The sequence below is a fragment of the Rhamphochromis longiceps genome, linkage group LG11 (assembly GCF_057381845.1).
Source record: "Rhamphochromis longiceps isolate RC_006_pf linkage group LG11, R_longiceps_female_GT1.1, whole genome shotgun sequence".
Classification (NCBI taxonomy): Eukaryota; Metazoa; Chordata; class Actinopteri; order Cichliformes; family Cichlidae; genus Rhamphochromis; species Rhamphochromis longiceps.
The window spans coordinates 37,178,485-37,187,214 of record NC_140567.1 but is presented as its reverse complement, the minus strand read 5'-3'; positions in this window follow the sequence as shown (position 1 = coordinate 37,187,214).

Genomic DNA, 8,730 nt, shown 5'->3' with positions numbered 1-8,730 from the left:
CCATTTCAAACAACCATTTTAAACTCCTTCAGGCATCTTGTAAGACAGTTTTTTCATCAATTTCTGTGGCCATACTAAAGATATCATCTCTCATTGATAACATGAAGAGCCACATGTATTAAAAACTGTGTTAAGGTGAGTCTGAAGTCTGTGTTTTTGGCTGCCACCCAACTGCTTGGCCAATTAGACCAATGCCATAGACCAATGCCATAGACCAATGCCATAGACCAGTACCATAGACCAATGCCATAGACCAATGCCATAGACCAATACCATAGACCAATGCCATAGACCAATGTCATAGACCAATGCCATAGACCAATGCCATAGACCAGTACCATAGACCAATGCCATAGACCAGTACCATAGACCAATGCCATAGACCAATGTCATAGAACAATGCCATAGACCAGTACCATAGACCAATGCCATAGACCAATGCCATAGACCAGTACCATAGACCAATGCCATAGACCAATGCCATAGACCAATGTCATAGACCAATGCCATAGACCAATGTCATAGACCAATGCCATAGACCAATGCCATAGACCAGTACCATGTGCAGTTCTATGGTCTCTTTTCTAGTTTTTTAAATGCAACTAATGGAGTGCCGCTATTTATGCTAATGACTTGGGATAAAATGTAAATCCATCCATTAATTTTTTACGCATATGATACAATCATTTATTGTTGTGCTCACACAGCTAGCTTTGATAGTAACAGTCACAGCTGTGTCAGCTCAGACTAATTTTAAATGCACAAAAAACAAGGTCATGTTGCTCCTTATTTAAATAGGAGGGTGGCGGAAGTACTTGGGTATTGTGATTGATAATAATCTTTAAGCCACATATTGACTACCAGTTAAAGAAACTTTAGCAGGTTAAAGAGGCTGACGTTGGAGTTCATTTTCCAAAACTGATTGTGTTTCTCTTTCACTGCAAGGAAAAAGCTTGTTGCTAACATCGTTTTACCCCTACTTGATCACAGTGATATCATTTCCATGAAAACCCTGCTCATTCTCTCCCTCTGTTGGACTCTGTTTATCCCGGGGTATTAAGATTTCTCTTGCAGACGTTAAAAGACAAATGACATGAACTTGTCCTTGTTTTTGATATGATGGGTGTAAACATTAGATAGTTATTTTATTGTTTTTTATTTAACAATTATAATATGTTTGTCTGAAACAGGTCTCTCTTTTAAGTGAGACCATGAGTCTCAGTGGGACTACCTGTATAAATAAAGGTTAAATTAAAAAAAAGAAATATTCAGACTTCATTACCTGGAATATGTCAGTTTTTCTTAAATAAAACAGCTCATTTTTATTGTAAGTATATATTTGTAATAGTATACACATAACAGGAAATAAGTGAAAGCATGTTTGTTTTTTTAATCATTTTTCATTTTTGCAGTTTACTTATGAACAAACATAAGAAAGCGGTGAGATGACACTAGCTTTAGTCAAGAATCTGTGCCACTTGTTTGCTTTCATTTATCGCTGTAGATTGGCACAGGCTGTGGAAAAACTGAGACATGAAGATGACTCATGATGTTTTTTTCTCCAAAATGTGCTTCTGTATATTAAAAGAAAACTGAGAGAACATTAAGATGTGTTATTTATAGATAATGATAGTATAGTTTTCTGGTCCAGCCCAACAACTCATTTTATTGGGCTGTAAAGTTGTTGTTTTTTTAATCTATTATTGTTGCTCATCTAGTGTCTCACACAACATTACTTCTTCTTCTGCAGCTTAACCAAAGTCTGGGTTCCTTTTTGGAGGCCCAATGATGTTTTCAAAATTCATCCAAGGTTTCTCATTTTGCTCTTTATATTTAGCTGCCTCAATTTTAGGATATTTAAAAATTGCATGCAGGTGACTGTCAGTTTGGTGTTATTTCTTGCACTGAAACCTGTGGATGTTTTCCAAGGCAGGCATAAACTGTTTCATAAAACTATCCCAAGAGAAATCAAATAAGTACCACCCAAAGGTAGAGTCGCACTCCTGCACTGTTTCTTTGCAGCAGATGGGTACTTAAATGACTGACTACCTCAGGCTGCTGAAGTCCTTCTTTGGAATACGTGTTGATTTGCATCCGACCAGGGAGGGACCTTTCAATGCATCCCTGTCTGATGCAGATTTTTCTCCCTTTCCATCATATGCTTCTCCAGCTCGTTTGAGGAAGGCACCAGTGGCACCAACCAAGCCAACCAAGAGGCAGAACTGCTCATCTCTGGGTCCTTCCCAAGGTCGCCTCATAGTTTGACACCTAAAAGGCAGCAAAGGAGAAACTTAGTCAGATGCTCAAACTAACTCAACCAGAGCTCTCTGAGGCCTCTCTAAAGACCAATCCTCATCTTTCTCTAAGTGGTGTATAGTTATATAACATGCGTTTTTGAGTTGTATTAAGACCTAAGCCCTACATAGCAAAATGAGGCTTCCATTACAATCCCCAATGTAAGAGTATTTTAAATGATTATTATTATTATTTTATGTCAGAGTTTTTAGGGAGACTCCACTCTTTTCAGTGAGTTCCCCGACTTGAAAGTTATTAAAAATCTGCCTGTAGAGATTGGTTTTTGTGTGTAGTTTTTGAATCTTTTTGAAGTTTTATAATTTCCCCTTTTTATATTACTCTCTCTAAGGCTGAGCTCAGACGCTTGTGGAAAGACTTTCCTTTGCACTGCTTGTGTCAGTGATCTTAGTCTTACCACAGCTTGTGGCCATAAATGAGGGTCGGTAGTTTCTGTTCATGTGCTCTGATGTTTCAGCCACTATGTGTTTGAATTTGATAAGTTTCTATTACCATGATGAGCAAATATTCTGAAGTATACAAACTGGCTCACTGAGAACATTCTTCACTTGCTTTGCAGCAAAGTATGGCTTCTTGTGACAAACTGTCATGTTTGTGCTCGCTCAGACTTGGTTTTGGAAAGATTCTGTTTTGCTAAAGAAAAAGTCCAAATCAAACTACAATTTTTGTAAGGATAAGATGTTGTTTTGATAGAATAATATAGCAGCATTTGAAGTGGAAATCCACTTATGAGGATGAGACTCAGCATGAAAACAGTAGTGAAAGTTGCCTTTTGTGAAGACAGCAGTAAGAGATGAGAGCGAGAGGGTCTATTTCCATTTCTGTTTTTGGTTTCATGTTCCATGGGACATCCCCAACCAACCAGTCTGTGTTCTCCTGGATTATTTAAATGTCACAAACTTTCTCCAACCTTATTTCAATTGAGAGCAAACACACACATACAGACACACCTACACATACAACATGAAAAAGAAAAAGTAGTATGTGGGCTACTGGGTGCTGTCCCCACTCAAAACAAGAAAACATTTTCACCATTGCTTCCTATACACCTAGCCTGTAATAGTAAAATGGTAAAACTAACAGGTATGAGTCCTTCTTTCAAAATACCTCCACAATATTTCCCACCAATAGGTCAGTTGTTATGTTCCAACACTACACCACAAAAAAACAAACTCCTTCATTTAGGACTTCACACTTCTGTTTTTGCGGTCCCATAAACCGCAATGCTACACACTGAGGTACATTAATAAAAAAGAACTCTCAAGTATTTGTTCATACATGACATGGTGTATCAATTCAATTCAATTCAATTCAATTTTATTTATATAGCGCCAAATCACAACAAAAGTCGCCTCAAGGCGCTTCATAGGTACAGAGAAAAACCCAACAATTATATGACCCCCTATGTGCAAGCACTTTGGCGACAGTGGGAAGGGAAAACTCCCTTTTAACAGGAAGAAACCTCCAGCAGAACCAGGCTCAGGGAGGGGCGGGGCCATCTGCTGCGACCGGTTGGGGTGGGAGAAGGAAGACAGGATAAAGACATGCTGTGGAAGAGAGACAGAGATTAATAACAGATATGATTCAATGCAGAGAGGTCTATTAACACATAGTGAGTGAGAAAGGTGACTGGAAAGGAAAAACTCAATGCATCATGGGAATCCCCGGCAGCCTACGTCTATTGCAGCATAACTAAGGGAGGATTCAGGGTCACCTGGTCCAGCACTAACTATATGCTTTAGCAAAAAGGAAAGTTTGAAGCCTAATCTTGAAAGTAGAGATAGTGTCTGTCTCCCGAATCCAAACTGGAAGCTGGTTCCACAGAAGAGGGGCCTGAAAACTGAAGGCTCTCCCTCCCATTCTACTTTTAAATACTCTAGGAACAACAAGTAGGCCTGCAGAGCGAGAGCGAAGTGCTCTAATAGGGTGATATGGTACTACAAGGTCATTAAGATAAGATGGGGCCTGATTATTTAAGACCTTGTATGTGAGGCGCAGGATTTTGAATTCAATTCTGGATTTAACAGGAAGCCAATGAAGGGAAGCCAAAACAGGAGAAATCTGCTCTCTCTTTCTAGTCCCTGTCAGGACTCTTGCTGCAGCATTTTGGATTAGCTGAAGGCTTTTCAGGGAGTTTTTAGGACTTCCTGATAATAACGAATTACAGTCGTCCAGCCTGGAAGTAATAAATGCATGAACTAGTTTTTCAGCGTCACTCTGAGACAGGATATTTCTAACTTTAGAGATGTTGCGCAAATGGAAGAATGCAGTCTTACATATTTGTTTAATATGTGCGTTGAAGGACATGTCCTGGTCAAAAATGACTCCAAGGTTCCTCACAGCGTTACTGGAGGCCAAGGTAATGCCATCCAGAGTAAGAATCTGGTTAGATACCATATTTCTAAGATTTTCAGGGCCGAGTACAATAACCTCAGTTTGATCTGAATTAAGAAGCAGAAAGTTAGCGGCCATCCAGGTCTTTATGTCTTTAAGACATTCCTGCAGTTTAACTAATTGGTGTGTGTTATCTGGCTTCATGGACAGAGCTGGGTGTCATCTGCATCGCTACCTGAATGAACCTCAACGATTTGATGGTAGGTGGCTAATAGCTGCTGTCACAAGCCACTACAGCACTGCTTCCAGTTTGATTGCCAGATTGGCAGATTTTGGCACCAAGAAGTAGGGATGGGTACCGGTATCCAGTGCCATTATTATGGCATACCTTTCCAAGGGTACTAGGCGGGCCCAGGTACGTACATTTTTTTTAGAGCAGAGCTACAGATTAAAAATGCCCAAGGTGAAGCGGTCAAAGTCTGGCTGGACTTCACAGCAAAAGATGCAAACTCAGCAGCCTGTAACAAGTGCTTTAAGGTGATACTGTGCAAAGGAGGTAACACCTCGAATCTGATGAAACACCTGGCAACGTATAGCGGGTTTTTTTAAAAAGCCGAGAAATGCACCGTATTTGATAGCTTGCTGCGAGACCTCACTCCAAGCACATCTACTGTGTGGTGCCTGTTACCGGATCCGGAGTTAGCAACATCCTCCAAGAACATGAAGAGTAGAGTCCTGGCCCCTAGCCCTGCCAGTGTAGCAGAAATGATGACGGATGATGATGGTAAATGGCCTGTATTTGTATAGCGCTTTACTACTCCCTAAGGACCCCAAAGCGCTTTACACATCCAGTCATCCACTCATTCACGCACACATTCACACATGGCAGCAGCAGCCATTCTTCTCTGCGTGAGTAGCTTAATGTTGTTCGTGTGTAATTTACGTTGAGTAGGCTAACCACGTTATTACATTAATGCACGTAAGGCGAACTAGCAAACACCGTCGTAGTTACATGTGGCTGTCTTCTTGTTTGATGGCAAATACTCCCTTCATGTTGTATCAACAGAAAAGGCTAACTTGGTTATCATTTTGCAGAAAAAAAAGAGACTGCTAAAAATAAAAACATAAGAGGCTTTTGGAAAAAGTTTGTGTTCTCCATTCTTTAAGCACCGGTTCAAGCACCGTTTAAGCACCGGCACCATTTCAAAAGTACCGGTTTGGCACCGGTATCGGATAAAACCTAAATGATACCCGTCCCTACCAAGAAGGATTATTCACAAGAAGAAAACCTTCAGTGCAGGTGCCATGATTGTTTTCTGTGAATTATCCTCCTGGGAGGGCACATTCCAGAAGATTCACCCTAAGGTCCGACAATGCAATGCTCAGTGAAATGGCAAAAATATGCAAGAGCCACATCTTAGACTCTATAGGTCTGACTTAGTATGTTAGATCAAGTTCATGATATTATCTTTAGAAAAGTTGGCTTGATTGCCCTGAGGAAGCTTCTTCTGACTAAAAAGAACATAGTGGTATATTTTAAGTTTGTAAAATTGCATCTGAACAAACCACAAGATTTCTAGAACAATGTCATTTGGACTGAAACATCAAACATCTCCAAAAAGAAAATGTTTGCTCATAAATCATTGCTCCACATGTGGAGAAAACCAAACACAGGATCTCAGTAAACACTTCATACCAAATGGGTAGTACTGTGATGAATGGGTGATGATTTGGCCCAATGGATGGAGTCAGTTTACAGTCAAGCATGGACCTTAGTGTTATAGCGCTAGATGTAAGACCATCTGTCTGACAAACAAAGCTTGGCTGAAACTTTGTTGATCCCAAAAAAATCCGGAAATCTAAAACAAAATGATCTGTATACACAAATGCTGTGTATAAGAGAATGCCCACAAAGCTCAATGAGCTGAAGGAATGTAAAGAAGAGTGGGTAAAAATTTCTCCACAACAATGTGGACACCGGTGAGCCTGGTTCTGCGGAGGTTTCTTCCTGTTGAAAGGGAGTTTTTCCTTCCCACTGTGATCAAAGCGCTTGCTCATAGTGGGTCATACGATTGTTGGGTTTTCCTCAGCAAGTATTTTTGTAGGATCTATCTTACAATACAAAGCACCTTGAGGCAACTTTTGTTGTGGTTTTGAGCTGTATAAATAAAATTGAATTGAACAATGCGAGAGACTTATTATACTCTACTACATCTCATATACTGATGAGGTGTGCTCAGTAACTCACTCAATTCTAGAACCAACCTTTGGTGCCCCCCCCCCCCCCCCCCCCCCCAAAAAAAAAGCAACAACAAAAAAACAAAATACAAAAAAAACATTCACTCTGTCTACTGTGTGTCACTACCTATGATGGATTCCCCAAGGCATTTGCAACTGCCTGAATTACTTCAATAACAAGTTACTAAGTGACTGGGTTTTTACAAACACTCATTTCACAATCACACTCCCCTTTGTTTCCCTGAGGAAAGATCAAATACAATGATGGTAGAATTTTGATGACGGCAAAATTACTGTGTGGTATTAAGCAAACTTACTATTCCTTTAATGACTGTGGATGTAAAATGCATTGAGTAAAACAATAATAAAGTGGACACAATAATCCTACTGTCACTGTATTTGTGTTTCAGATTCTGATTTAATCTTGATTGTTTATTGTTATTCCTGGTTTTGGTTCTCTTTATTTCTTGTGTTCTTAGTGATTGTAGTCCTTCCTCCTTAGTATTTATGTTAGCCCGTGTTTAGTCTCTGTTCCCACGTCTACTCGGTGCTTTTCCCATGTCCCATGTTTCATGCCCAGTCACCCTTGTCCCTATGTTCACCGTGTCTCCCCATTCACTGTGTTAAGCTTCCTTGTCCTGTGTTCAGTGTATTCAATTTTGCTTCCTCCCCGTCTTGTTATCATCATCATCATCATTTAGTTATTTATATAGCACTTTAAAAACACACCTGGTAGATCAAAGTGCTGTACAATACTAATATGCACATAGTAATAAAACCAGACATATCAATAAAATTAAAAATAATGATAAATATCAGTTACCCACAGAGTTAAAAGCCAGAGAATAAAAATAGGTTTTTTTTTATGTCAGATTAATCCCAGCTGTGTTTCCCTCCTGTTTCCATTCTCTTGTTTCTCCCCTGTGTATTTTAGCACGGTGTTTTCCTCTGCCTGTTGTCATGTCGTACCCTCTCTGTGCTGTATGTTTCCTCCTTGCTCCTGTGTTTGTTTTCTCATCAGCTCTTAGTTTTCTAGTTTCTTTGATTTCTAGTTTCTGGTCTCCTGAGTTCCTACTGAGCTCCCGGTTATGTCAGGGTCCTGGGACTGGGCGACCCAGGATCCCTGGGCAGTCATGGACCTGTGTATTATTATTATGTATTTTTGGTGTCGTTTCTCCTTCTCTGTGCGTGTACATATGTGTGTTTCTCTGTGCTGTGTTAGTCTGTGTCCCACTCATATATTTAGGCGAGGTATGGGTGTGTATGTCTGCGGGTGTGCCTGGAGGATGGAGCTCGGCCACCTGCAGGCCTGAGGGGTGTGGCCCTGCGGAGGGACTGGCCACACCCGAAGCCACACACCTGCCGCTGATCAGGGCTCGTCGGGGGAGCTACTTAGGAGAGTCTTGGAGCTCCCACCGACGCGGGATCATTGAGTTATCGTACCAAGTTAGTGTGTCAGCTTATGTCTGTGTTGTTCGTATATGCCCGCCGAGGGTTAGTGTTGACGGCTGCCTCTATGGTTTCCCTGCAGGAGGAAGAGTGGTCCAGAAAGGCAGCACGCACGGGGTGTGCGGAAACACAACAGCGGGGAGCACGAGCACGAGCACAGACGTCGGAGGGAAGCACGCACACGGGGTTCAAGGGAGCAACGGGGAGTTATTGTGTTTACAGCTTTCCACTGTAAATAAAGAGCACTGTTTGCATCGCAGAGTCTGCGTTTTGGGTCCTCCTTTCCCCACATCCCCACGGTCTGCCCTCCAGACCGTGACAGGTTATCATGTTTTCTTTCTTGTATCTTGTTTTGTTTCTACATCCTGCCTGCCACAGCACAACCTTGACACCTAC